Source organism: Hylaeus anthracinus, unplaced genomic scaffold (assembly GCF_026225885.1).
Source record: "Hylaeus anthracinus isolate JK02 unplaced genomic scaffold, UHH_iyHylAnth1.0_haploid 11997, whole genome shotgun sequence".
Lineage (NCBI taxonomy): Eukaryota > Metazoa > Arthropoda > Insecta > Hymenoptera > Colletidae > Hylaeus > Hylaeus anthracinus.
In genome coordinates, this window is record NW_026534344.1 from 2,528,239 (window position 1) to 2,542,760 (window position 14,522).

At 47.1% G+C, this 14,522-nt stretch overlaps 1 protein-coding gene across 1 annotated transcript in view; it reads right to left on the bottom strand.

Annotated features, from left to right (window-relative positions):
- Positions 1–14,218, bottom strand: part of LOC128889387 (signal-induced proliferation-associated 1-like protein 2) — a 46,544-nt gene extending 32,326 nt beyond the window's left edge. Inside the window, exon 1 of the mRNA XM_054146972.1 lies at positions 13,267–14,218. The gene's annotated coding sequence lies outside the window, so the exon portion shown is untranslated. The remainder of the gene's footprint in view (positions 1–13,266) is intronic.
- Between the last annotated feature and the right edge of the window lie 304 nt (positions 14,219–14,522).

The following is a 14,522-nucleotide window of genomic DNA, read 5'->3' on the forward strand; positions in this document are numbered from 1 at the left end:
ACGAACTTTGGTGCAATTAACCCTTTAATTAGGATGTACGCGATGATACAGTTACTAGAGAAGAACGGTGACGAAAGGGACGTATTTCAGTGTCCATTTTTTTTTTTTTTTCTGACTTAATCATTGATGTGGGAAGGTTTCGGTGGTCGAGACTTTGAGATTAAAGAGACAGGGCGATTCTTCGTCTAAAAAGATGAAAAGATGAAGAGTAAAGCTTGGTCTGGACGGTTTCCTCTCCGAGAGAAACGTATCAACGTCGCACCGAAATTCTGAACGAGAATCGGTGCTCTTCCCACGGGTTGAGGCGGTGTAATCGTTCTGGCGTGTCAAGATTCGAGAGTCCAAGGCTTCGTCCTGTGCTTCCAAGCCTTCCTCTCGAGTTGCAAAAAACCAGAACACAGGAAGAACGGGCCAAGGATCACGGATAGCGACGATCATTCGATACGCTCTTCTCGCAAATGTTCGAACCGCGTTCGCTGCCGTTTCGGAAGGTTCTCACGCAGTGGAAACCGTGAATCAAACGTCAGTTTTGAAATGAACGCTTCACCGTGGCTAGACATTCTTCCTAGCACAGCGAGGCTTACTCTCTAGTCAACGATCCGGAATTCCCTGGTCCTTCGCGGTTTACCTCGGCACAGAATTCTTTTTATTCCACGGTTTATCGATTCGTCGTCCAGCGCTTTCTGTGTCAAGCGTTCATTCTTCAACGAAACAAACTTCCTCGAGAAATTTGAAGCTGCTCGGGACACTCTACTCGAGAAGCGAAAATCAGCGACGGGATCGAGCATCTCGCGAGTAGCCTGGAATCCTGATCAATCGCGAGCCTTCAAAAAGTTTATAGGTATTCCAAGAAATAAAAGAACACAGCTGAAAGCCGACGAAAGGCTAACGACTCGTACTTTCCATAGCTGTCGAATTACAGTCTTGCCAATTGTCTCTCCCACTTTCACCGATTCCGCGGAAATCGTCGATCTCGGGAAGCATGAATGAACGTTATTTCGCGATACCTCCTATCGATTCGAAAGGACTCCGTTATCTGGCTCCGTTTATCTCGCGATAAATACCGAGCAACCATGACTCGGTGTTTGTTTGGCCTCGTGATTCTCGATAGTTATCTCGCGCACAATTGCCCGTACGAAAGCAAGCGTATTGCCGCTCCATTGAGAACGAGGCTCTTCGTAACGACAGCAGAGAACGAGTTCCTGATTGGCAGGAAGAACACCGTCAGATGTTTACTTCCCATTCTTCTTAACGTCTAGCATAATAGTACTCGAGCTACTGTTCAACATTACGTTCCCTCTGTTGATTTAGGTTTGAAAACTGAATCGTACCTTAATCATTGTTTAGAGAGTCTCTATCTAACCCGCAATATTCAAACATACACGCTCGAGTAATATTGTTCTCCGCTGAAACTCACTTGTACTCCACGTTCTTTTCTCTGTACTTTCAGAAAGTCCAACCGGAAATCGATTCCACGAACTTGAAATTACCACAGAGGTAGCTTTCGTAGGAACGGTAAAAGTTGCGAATCGATTTCGGCGGCGATCGCGTGGAAAGTAGGAAATTCAGGTGGTTACGACGGCGCGGCAGGAAGTCGAGCGGACAGATACCGAAACAGCGCACCGAGGATACAAATTGCACAAAACGGCCGATGTTATGCGATCTTTATTGCATCGGGGATACCGGACACGAATCGTTACGTCGAACCTTTCGTCGTTCCAGCGGTGCTCAGGAAGATCGCAACGAGCCGATAACGAAGCGGCTGACCCGCCACCGGAACGCCTACGAAGACGTCGTTTTCCTTGCGTAACGCATCCTTGGACACGCCAGCTCCATTTTTCCGCGATATTTCGCGGTCCGTTCTCCTCGAGCATTTCCGCCAGGGACGAGGGATCGAGCTCGATATGTGAATCAACCGTTCGAATGCTACCATTTTAAACGATCCATTTTCACCTTTTTAATTCCGGTATCATAGTCCGAGGAAACGAAGCTGTCGATATCTCGGTCTGGATTAGCATACGCCAACGTAGGAAATCCTAAATTCTAAATGTGAATCCTCTTCTAAGTAACAGTCGAAGCGTTAAACCGAATCACGAGCCCGAAAAGGTTCGAGAATCGTTGAGCTATGAACTTCGTCGAACGGGGCCGGAGTGTCCCGTGCGAAGCGTCGACGGCGTTTTATTCGTTGCTTTCCGACCCCCGTGGAAACGCTTCATTTGGCCTTTTTCATACGAAGCGTAACTTTTCGCCGAGGCGACAGTGGTACGCTTCGGTGCAGATGCGCAATTGCATCAGAGGCTCGTCGTGACTCGAGCGCGTCTGCACCGCTGCCTCCTATCCATCTACCGACAGTGAAAGCTTCCACGCAAACTCCGTCGTGTACGTGCTTCGCTTAATACCACGGGATTCTCACCCCGAATCTGATTAGGGTTTTTCGAACCGACACGAGTCGGTTTCCGCAAACGTTCGTGTTCGGGAAGAGTCGCTCGTCGCGATAAATTATGTGTACCACAGGTACCTACCATTCGATATTCGAACAACTTCCTGGCTGTGGTACTCTCGATAAAGAGCAAACATCCAGACAAATATTCTTGAAAATTTCTGCCAAGATGAAATATTATTCAGGCTATTGGAGTCAATCTATTTTCTTGTAACTTAGTCGTGAATTTCTTTTAAATTCATTTCATTTCGTGCTGAACTTTTAGAATTATATTTCTGAGTTCTTCAAATACAAGAAAAATGAAACTGTTACACCACGTGAAATACAATGTACACCAAGCTCGAAGAAATCAACAACATTCACGGTGGAATTACCTCTCGTCGAAACTCGCTTTTCACTCTACACTCCACTAATCACAATCCTGCTGCTTTCTCTTTTTGCACCTATTGTATTTCGTCCAGACAATGCGTGCTAAAGGATAGACGGGATAGCGCAACGCGCAGCGTGAGTTCTGTTAAAATTATTTAGGCGGCTCCCTTCGCTGGTTCTTTGCAATTATTACCGGTCTCTTCGTTTTTGTTTCGATTACTGTACTTTCTGTGACCGTAATAAAGCCGCATTATTATTATTACAATCGAGGCTGGCAGATGCAGAAGCCGAGATATCATGGAAAACGCGCACAGCCGGGCCCATAATGCGACTCCGTTTCGAGAGGCACGACCAAGCCAGTCTGGTGCGTGCAGGTGTAGCTTCGACTGAAAGGAGTAGCCGAATTGTAACAAAGGAGACGCACGACTATTCACGAAGTCGATGGATCCTGACAACGAGACCAGACTTTTTCGTTTCTCGAGCCTTCCTCCCGTCCGAGCTCGCAGCACAGTGGATAGAAATTTTAAATAACGAACTGCGGAATCAAATATATTTCGCAACGTAGCACTTTCTGGAGTTTCCAATATATTTTATACGATTCGGTCGTGCAGTGTATATTTTCGATATTTCTACCTCGAAGAGGATCCAGGAAAAATGAAACTGTTAATTAGACCTAAAATCGACCTACAGGAATAAATTGAGTCGGTGTTACTCATCTTCTCCTGGTATTCGACCAAAGTTTCGTCTACCTCTGGTTTAAAGGTAGGAAAGGATGGTTCGCTTTGTCCGAGAAATGTTTAATTCCGTACGACACGAATAGTACTTCGAATGCGCAGCGTGTGTATCGCAACTCGACGCATATAGAAATGGCTCCGGGCGTTTGACCGTCTGATCGCGTTCAAGGATCGATCACCGCGGGACTGAATGCTCTAAACTTTCTCAGGTTCAAGTAGGATTGCCATACGAATCGATATGACGAGATTATCGGAATGCGTGGGACGTAAGGCTACCGATACTCCTTTCGAGGCAGGGAAACGACGTACTCTGGCTTTCCACTTATCGAGCTCGAAGTGTAACACCGTCTGGAAACGACGAGACGAACAAAGTAGCCTCGAAATGCAAATTGAAACCTGACCCAGGATAAAAACAGGTTGCGAGTCGCGTAGAATCGAGTGCCGGAGTTCGCCGAGAGACTCCATCGCGCAACGTGCGATATAGAAAGGTGGAGAGAACGAGCGCGCACCGTGGCCCAGAAAGTCCCAGAGGGTCGCGAAGAAGAAACAGGTCGATTCGTGTCAGCTCAGGTTCAAAGAACAAAAAATTCCTTTTAGTTTGAGGTGAAGAATATCAGCTACATTACAGTGCAGGCACTCGCGTCGCATTCATTGGAGTACCGCGTGCCTTTCGACGGGATGACCACAGATTATGGATTATGGACGCATAACACGGATGATGCAAGACCAACGTCGCATTCTGAAAGTAGATGGACTCTTGAAATCGACCGCGAGTCCCCGTACAGAACCCAACAGTTTGCACACGTGTATCCCAGGCGGTAAACCGCTGAACCTGACTGGTTACTCACTCGAGCAAACGAATCTCCTTATAAACGCGTTTTGATCCTTCGTCTACGAGCCGCTTTACCCAATAACCTACACGCTCCGATGGAAACGGACCACCATTGTCAGCGACTACGATATAAATAATCGGATCACCCAGACGCTGCTCGTTCGTTCTCTCGCTGCAACTTCCTTTCTTCGCCCCGATGGCGTCTCGTCGATTCCGTTACGACACTGAAAACACGCTTCATCGAGCCAGGCTCCCTGACGTCAACTCGTTTACGCAGATTACTCATCGTCGTTTCGTCATCGAACGACAGGGAATTCGTTTTCACGTTCAGGTGTTTCACGTTCTACAGATTTATTCATACCAAGATCCCATTCGAAGCAAAACAATCGAACGTACTACTTCAACATTCTAACATCTCTGATTTAATGAATGGTTATACGTAAATACCGGGTCCCACACAGCCTGTGTACAATCCTGATCGCGACTGCAGGAATTTAATATCGTGTTCCACCACCGAGGAAACTTTCGACCGGAAATTCGCAGGAAGTGCGCAAAGGCGGGCACGACCGAGGGAATCTTCTGCGGGCCATTACACTGGCTTCAAACAAACAAACAAAAAACTGGTTCGTACTACCGCGGATGCGCTGAAGTCATCGGCAATCAGCTCGCGCGACCACATTCTACAAATCGGAAATCGAAACGCTGTCGAGCACATGTGTGTAGTAGCGTATAGACAAGTTTTTTCGAATCTGTGTATTTCACGCGGTTGCGCTCCGGATTCTAGACGCTGTTCGCGGTCGAGCTTGGATGATCATTTTTAGAAACGGTCGTAAACAAATTGTGAAGTTATGAAATGTGTACACGAGTTATACAAATGTTTGTAGACATTTTGAGACAATTGGTCCAATTTAAAGAGTAGAGAAACTTCATCTAGCGAGAGGAGCCTTTTCGGGCTTTAAAAGTGGATTCTCTTTGGAATCAACAAATTTCGAAGCCTATGGACAGTTTTGAGATACTGCTCCGTTTTAAAAACATGGACGAGAATGAAATCTCGAGTAGATTGCGTGGAATCCTTTTTTCGTTTCTAGAGGAGGTGTTTCCTTCGAAAGCGAGGCAGGATCTGGAGTGCATTCGCGGAGCCACGTATCGAGGTGATGTTAGGCTTGCGTGTGCATGGTCGATCTCACGGGCGCGCGCGCGCGTCCATGGGAATGCATACACAAAAAGAGGAGGAGCAGCATCCCGTCGGTGAAGGCGAACGCTGAGAGTGTCGGAGGCAAAGTCGACGACGACGACGACGACGACGACGACGAGTACGGGGAAAGGAGTCCGCGATGGCGCGGAGGAAGAGAAGAGTCCGAGAGATGCCGTTATTCCGGAGAGTCACTCGGGGCAAACCTAACTCAACCGAGAAGAAACGAGGATGACGAGGAAAGAGAGGGCTGGATTCCTCTTATTATTATTCTCCTTTCTTCGGAAGGGCGAACACCCGAATGCTACTGACCTAATACGGACGACTCTCTTCTTGCTCGCGACCCCGCTATGTGAACGTTCCGCTCGCCACCAACAAAGATACGAGCTTATAGTCGCGTGATCGACGTATTTAGGAAACGTGGATGTATGTATGTTCACAGAAGATTGCTCGATCCTAAGACCATCTACCGCGAGCAGTTTAATTAACGGCGTTTCTGAATCGTTGCACTCTATTTCTCGAGTTACTCTACGCGACTTATCGATGAGAAATTTTCTAATATTCGTACTCGAGTGATAAGTAGAGTCAAGAAGAGGCTACGACTCGAGCGACGCTCGTATCGACTTCTACGCGAGAAATAAAATACGAAAATGGCCCGATAACTCGGAACCAGCGAGACATCATTCAGACGAATTTCTCCCACGATACGGATTGTCGTTTGAATGCAGTGTTTATGGTTCCGAGTACCATGTCGTTCGGTGTCTCGCGGCACCGTAAAAGCGCAAGTCGAACGCGTTAGCACTGTTACTTTCGTAACGAGCGAGAAATGCAACCGAACGGGTCGTTGGAAACGATCGCGAAACGACCGTTTACGAAAGACGAAGAATGACCCGCGCCTGAAACGCACGCAAATAACGAACAGATGTCTCGGCGTCTCGACGTCGCGCTCCTCCTGGCTCGCACGACCCTTTCTCTTCGTGAGGTTACTGGGAAAATTGCCTCCTACTCGCTTATTGAAACTTCTTTCGTAGAAACGCGAATCACGCCCATTTGCCTCTGTCTGGCGATTTTCTATTAACGCAAACCGTGTCCCTGTTTCGCGAAGAACTTGCCAAACGACTCTTGTCTGTCGAGGATACGTCGATTAAGCATAATAGGCGGGCACGAGACTTGAAATGGTAAATGCAAGAAGCCACGTGGCAATTATCCCACTGATCAAATGTACCCTTTCCTTCTTTTGCGATAGAAGCCTCGAAATGATTTCTAACGATGCGAACGGGTTAAGAAAACTCAAGATTTCGATCGTATTCGAGGGAATCTGTTTCACCGATGTGACTCGCGTTGCGAGAAACCGGTCAATTGGATTTCGCGCGAGGCTTCGGAGTTAAGTCAACGCTGCAAGAGGTCTCGGTACGCCGTGTGACGTCGGCCTCGTCGATGGGACGCTCGCACCGTTGATAATCTTTGCTCGCAGTTAAACGTCGGAGCATCCACGGTGGATGTTTTTACAGTTAGCCCACACGCTGTGTGCCATAACAGTATATTCGCCGATTCTACCGAACGCGAGGCGTTCGAGGCTGCTAGTAATCCCGTTGTCGCAGGGAATGCAACCATTGACGGACACTCTTTGGGATTATGGGTCATTATACTATTTCTACCTGCCGTCGACTTATAGACTCGGTTTAAACCGTCCAATATACATCGTCATCATTCCACTTCCATTTCAAAACGTTTTCTAATACACGTCATCCTTCGAATGGAGAATACGTTACGATAAATCTACAAAAATTTGTTGCTCTCAGATTTTGTACAACCTGCGCGCAGATATTACGCTTCGAATCGTCTTGAATTCCCCGCAGGCGGTTTCTCGTTTATGGAAAAAAGAGTTTCTTTCAATTTCAGGTTACCTCTCCCCCTCCTCCCCCTCGATCGTGAAATGTCTTTCTCGCGAATGCAAAAGGCGCGTCTCGAAATTCACCCTCGGATTATAATACGCGCCCCACAGCGTTTTCCACCCTACCATCTGCGATACATCGACGCATTCTTCGCGACTCGTCTTCCACCTAGGCGAGATACACAAGGGAACGCCCTCGTATTGCGCTCCCTTTGTGCCCGGGCCATTCACGCATAAACAATGCAACGGTAAAGAGCACAAGAGCACGGTATGGCACCTACTATGGTCTGTCGACGTCGACGCACAATCCTGCGTCGAAGAAAAGGGATAAATCGACTCGGTAGATCTCAAAATCGATCGTCCTTAATCCCTGGACTTAATCGCGTCGATCGCTCGTCTTGCACAAAAATGAAAACGAAGAACAACATTTTTTTTACTCGTAGAAGAATCTTTATCTTGCTCGTATCGAAGATTAAACGTAATTCTCCGCCGTGAAAAGATGTTGCCTCGAGAAAATTCCACGCGAGGGAATCGACGGAAGAAAGTTGCTCGCGCGATCGCCGTTGCGTTCTATTTTAATATTTATCTAGGTTACACTTTGATCGCGTGCTCGAAACGGGTCAAAACGTGAAGGGTTGCGAAAAAGGAACGGCTTATTTATAAACCTGCGGCCAACGAGAAAGGCGTGGACTTAATATTTGCCCCGTAAACAATTATGTCGCGTCGCTCGTTTTTTAGGACAAACGAGAGAATTCGTCGATAGGGTCGAGTGGAAGGAAGGGAAGCCGGGTTACAATTTGTTTGGCGTACGTCGAGCCCACGGTGACAGGGATACGCACCAAAGTACGAAAGGGCCAAGCCCCCGACGGTCGAACCCTGACGAACTTATCCAGAGGTCAATCAACGCATCCGGCCCTAATTAATTGCCTTTGGTTGCATTTAAAGAACCTGTATCCTGTCGACCCGACCGCCACACGATGACTCCCAATAATTCGATACCGCAGGGAAGGGTTATCGTCGCAGGAAACAGTCTAGTCGATCGGTATTGTGCTCGCCAGAAACGCTTTTGCGCGCGGAATTTCTAACGCTGTCGCTACTGCTGCGAGCCATAAAGATTGTTCCCGAGTTATGTTTAAAACGAGGAATCCCCATTCTCTCGACCATAAAACGCCTTTTCTCGATAGCGGTGCTATTAATCGTGTGACAGGGAATCCAGACCAATGGTAAAATTAGCCGTTTCAAACATTTCGAAAACGACAATGATTCTTCACGTTAATCGCGTGTACTTTCACATATCGACCACGATAAATATCAAATAACAGTGATATATTTTTATATGGGACGATCACGATCGCATCATAATCTTTTACGATTTTTCGCTGTCATTTTCCTTTGCTAATCCAGAACGATTAGATACGATACTAGATAAAGCGATCGTTTCGTCACCGATTCGATGAAATTTCCCGTTTCCGAGGTCTCGACGCCGTTCCTTAGTCGATTAATCGTCCCGTGATGATAATCGAATAATTCGTCGGAAGCGTTGCAGTTACGGGTATTTACTTTTAGCGACTCCGAGGCGACACGTTGAGCTACTCGTGACGACGGTAATTAGAGCATCGCGTAATTGTACCAACGGTGATTCGCTCGTGCGAGTTATACGCGAACAAGTGTACCAGATGGCGTACAGATTGGTCAACGATCGAGGACGTTGGACACTCTTAAAACGCGACCGCGAACGTTTCCGTTTCAATAATCCGGCCATCGATCTCCTTACCCCCTTTAATCGAGAAACCTCGGCGAACAGGACTCCGACGCTCCGAATTCGCGGCAAGTTACGCGATACGGGGTTAATAAAAATCTCGATGTCTGGCTGTGGCATTAGCCGGGTTCATTGTTCGCCCTCGGAGTCCCTCGAGTGTCGTCTTCGACGGTTCTCCACCTGCTGGATTTTCGACTCCTCGGCTTCCGTTGTTCTCGCGACGGTGACAAGTGGTGCTTTTTTAATATGCGTGGCATCGCGTTAAACGGAACTCGCGTCGCGGGGACAAGCACCGAAGGGAAAGAGGGTCGAGAGGGTTCGAGGACGAGCGGAGACCCCAGACAAATTCATCTCGGCGACAACCGAGGGGTCTCGGCCGTTCTCCTTTCCCTCAACGCTCGCCTATGCATCCGCGAAACCTTTGGTCACGACGACAAAGTAAATTTTACGTTCCAATCGAAATTTTCAAATACGAGGCCATTCTAAGATCGTGTGCTGAATGCACGCAATAGGGAAATGATGGGGAAGGATGTGAGACTGATTTTGGATGACGCGCTGACGACACGAACGAGGAAAATTGCTATTATTTTGGATAATATACTTTGTTTTGGTATCAGGGGTGAAGAGAATCTGCGAGCTATTCAAGCTGGTACCAGTTGCTTCACAAACGAAAGGTTTCGGGCTCGTGTTACAACCAGCCCACTTTTGACCATATGGTCGATCCCTTTCCTGCCTCGAAATTAGGCCTTTCGAGACTGTATCGGCCAGTCCAGAGGATCGAGTATTTTGAAAGCTGCTCGTGTTACGCAGCTAATAAACATTAGGCGTTCTAGCGTCATCGAGCTGACCTATCATCGCGTTTCAACGTGTTAAATCAGAGACCTCGACGTAGAGTTGTAAATTGCCCATATGAGTTATGTTCGCGAAGGGAGAGAAATCCCTCGATTCAAACTTACAGAAATAAAGGAGCAAGTGATAATGCCGTGATAAAATGAAATACGTTTTCACATAAGTCATGGTGAAACAACCATTGTAAGAATTATGCCCGAATCTGAATTCCATTCTAAATTCCAATTTCCGAGCGCTCCCCATTGCTGCACGCAATATGGCGCGCATTTCTTGCGTGCCGATTCAATGGTCCGCTGGTCCCCGGAGGGGTGAAACGCAAAGCTTTCGCAGAGTGGAAAGGACGGTCACAGACCATAGTTGGTAAGTCAAATGTGACGAGCGGCAAACTTTTATTTCCGACGCGTACAAGCGCCCATAGGAGCGAGCCGATCCGAGCCGAATGGAGTCGAGCGCATCATGGTCGAGTTTTACGAGCGGTCTTCCGTCGACCCGGGGCTGGTCGGGTATCGTTTAGGTATGCGCCTGCAGCTGTTCTAAAATTCCAACCGTGGCTGGGCGTTCTTCTACGGTATTTTCGAGTATCGGGTCGCGCCTTTCAACACCGATTCCCCCTATATACCAACCCATCCCTCGATCGGGCCTCGAAAATCCTTGGAAAACTCCCGACTATCGTGCTTAATCAACCGATACCTCGTGCGGGTAATGTTAATGGCAATTAATAGAAAATAACGGATAAATTATTTTCTGCTCGTTTAGTATACTGAAAGACAAGTCTTCGTTTATAATTACTCTCGAACACGTGGAAAACAATTTTTTTTTTTTTTCAAGAGTTTACATAAAGTACGCTTATTCATGCGATTGATACGTTTCTTTACTACGGCAATTTTGCATGTCAAGGTGTGGCGATAACAGCGTACTTATTTCACCGTATATACTTATTGCAAAAGCGTCCGGTAATTAATGCACCTACGGTTACCCCGTTACAAAGGCGTAGATAAGACGCGTACGGACGTTTGTTGTATGTTATGGAGTTATCGGTAACGGGCACGGGCGATAGATTCGACCGAGAGAAAAGTTGTACGCGTACTTGGGATATATTCGAGCGATGGCGTTAAAGCTCGAAGCCAGTCCGCGCGACGATCCGACCACCGGAAGTAGGCGTAATAACGAACTCCCATTGCCTATACGTGCCCGGAATACAATAACATTGTACGCCATGCACAAAGGCGTTCTCTCCCTGTAACGGCTACTCTCGGATACACGAATTCCACGTCGTTTCTTTCCAACGGGAGTGGCCCTTTTTCCTGTTAAAACTCGCAGAACACGACTCCCGTCGGACAGTCACAGGGAGTGTCGTCCGAGACGTACGAAATTATCAGTCGGATAAGGAACATCCAGTTACGACTGCTCGATATACAACATTTGATTCGCTGATCGATCAATCTGAACGGTACGATCAAATTCTGATATAATTCTCGAAGCGTTGCTGTGCTTTTGTTATTGATCAACGCTGTAAAATTTTGGCAAAATTTACTCTACGCGAAATGCACGACTCCATAAGCAATTCGTGCAGTGACGTATGACCTTTCGATTCCAAAAGGTTTCTCCCTTCCACTGAATCGAAGAGTAGTTCAGCCGCAGGCGATTCGCAACCCACGCATTTTCCGTTTACGTCAAAAGCGCCGCCGATATCGTTTTCGATAACTCCTCGAAGCGTTTCGATGATACATTGGCCCAGCGAATTTTTGCGAATTTCGAATCCCCGCTGGCCTACCATAAAAAGTAACGTCGATTGTTTTTCGATCGTTCCTGCCACTCGAGAAACAACTGATTCCATTTAATCGTCAGAAAATTTTTCGACGGGTTAGCTCGCAGACGAAATTCTCACGAAATTATCATCGCCGTACTTCGACGGTTCGTTAGCTCTCGAGAATCGCGTGGGTGGCAGGAACGGGCGACCCACGCGACCACTTATCGAAAATTACGTCCAAACGTAATTGCGAATTACCAGTTATCGTTCCAGGGGAAAAACTGTAGCGACACGCGAGTGCCGCGAAATTCGTGGCTGAATTTACGGAATCAAGTTAAAGAGAATGCGAGCTTTCCTCGAAAACTGTTGCGTAACAAAAAAAAAAAAAAAAAAAAAAAAATAAAAAAAAATAAAAGAGTTGTGGAAAAATGCTGTTTTGGACTGTCCTGCCCTTTTTCTTACGGTACCCGCAGGTAACCCTAATTAGAAAGGAACACGAGAGTGGCGATTAAACGATCGTAAAGACGTGAAATTATCGGCTGGTTTGGACGGTATTAAAGATGAATTATGTGCAAATTGCGGCTTTAAGATTCCACGTAGTCGATGACGGTGTGTAAAAGGAGCCCCACGGATAGTCCGCCGCACGATTCCAAGATCGTAGCCGAAGGATGAAAAGGCTCTTCAATCGTGAACGATGTCCGCGAAAAGGTCAATCGCGAGTTCTGCTCGTTCATTCGTAAGCAAGTCGTGAAAAGTACGCGTGCCGTGGACCTGAAGGAGACCTTAAACGAGTCTCGTTTAATCGCAATCTCGTTTCACGCGATTGTGAAACACGAAAAAGGATTCCCAACCAAGAGTCGACTTCGCTCCATTTTCTGGGAGAAGGAAGCAGAGATGAAGCGGAGAGGAGGTTGAACGATCATCGACGAACACCGTTGATAGTCGAAAACTGTCGAGGAAATTTGCAATTTAAATTTTGCGAATACCAGCTCGGAAACGAGACACGGTAGGATATAGAGTAATCTCGATTTTAACGTCTTCTACATACTTGACTCCGATTCACACGGACGGGTGTAGGTGTAGAAATTAATTCTGTGGCGTTCTAAGATAAACGTATCGTTTCGTATTCTAAAAAGAGCACGTACTAGTTGGAACATTCGATGTAATTAATTTTAGATTGCATGCAGTTAGTGTGCATATTCGTACACGCACAATACCCAGGAGAGTATTCAATAAAAATCCACAATCTGTTCGTAGCTATTCTAAAGCGTTCTAATGATTACGAGAGCGAATGTTTATTAATTTACCGCGAGAAACTGAAATTCGTCTCGAATGAATACTGCGCCAATGGATACCGAGAGTCGTGGTTCCACGGACGCAGAAGTTTAGTTCGATTCTATTTCGATCCACGATAGTAATACGACGAATAACAGTAACGTAAACTTACATTTTCTGGCTGCGACGATCGCCTCTGCCGGGGTACACAGAATAGCGGCACGCCGCTTTCCCGCTTCCTCTCCAATATAGCGGCTTCCGGTTCCCTCTGCCAGCACAAAATAAACTGAATCGCGCGGTAGCACTACTCATGCACAACGCGCACAAATTCGATCTCGATTTGGTTTCTTCGTGCCTCGATTTCCTCTTCACCACTGGACTCGCACAAAACGACCGATTAATCGTGTCGTTCCTTGTCTCGATTCCCGGAACACGTATGCACCAGACGCGACCAGTAATTATTTTGGAGTAACGTTGGCAATAATCACTCGCGACCGTTAGATCGATCAGTGATCGTATCCTGTACCCTCAGCTAGGCAATCTTCACGAATGAATTAATCTGATTATTCATCAATCGTTAATTGGAATCACCAATTACATTTCACGTTGATATACACTTGTGTCCAATGGTTTGTTGCATCGCAACAAACTCCAATTCAAAGAACACGATTAGTCGTGTTCGAGAATTGGAGTCGTTTTCTCGTAACTCGATTCCCCTTAGTCGCGATCGAACGGTACGTATACTTTCGATTTTACGTTCCTCGACCGATGGTACCTCTCAACGCTGACAGTGATTTGGCTTTGTGTTTTAGCTCGTATATTCACGGCATGGTTATGTGTCGAACGTTCCAACGCCGCGCTGCATTTTTACGGGAACCACGTCGCCTCTTCGGAGGGTTCGTCAACCCGGACCTGACTGCGTCGATCGGTAACAATTTTCCAGAAGTCCAGAATTATCGACCGATCTCGAAATCAGTAATGGTAACGACGAGGTGAACGATTGTGGATTATCAGTGGCGCAGTTGAATGGAGAAATCGTGCGAGAGAGTCGAAGCGAAACGGAGCCCGCGCGGTTCACAACGGAAACGACGCTAACAGGTTGCGCGCCGCGGTACGACTGACTTCTCTTCTGGCAGGCTACTCACCGACGTCCCCCTCCACTGTGCTCCGACGCGCGTGCCTTCCATACTACGTACCGTAGCACCGATCGCCACGAGGATACGTCGATTCAAAAGAATACGTGGATTTGTTTTGTTTACAGTGTATCCGTAACCCCAAAACGCTTGAATGTCAGGTTGCCGCCCTCGAAGCGTCGCTTTTCCACAATTTCGATTGTCGCGGTTCAAGATCGCCGATCTAGCTATATCGAACCGTCGATTGTCGCGTCAGTCGGGATTCGGGAATCGGGATGAAACCTAGGTGTTCGCG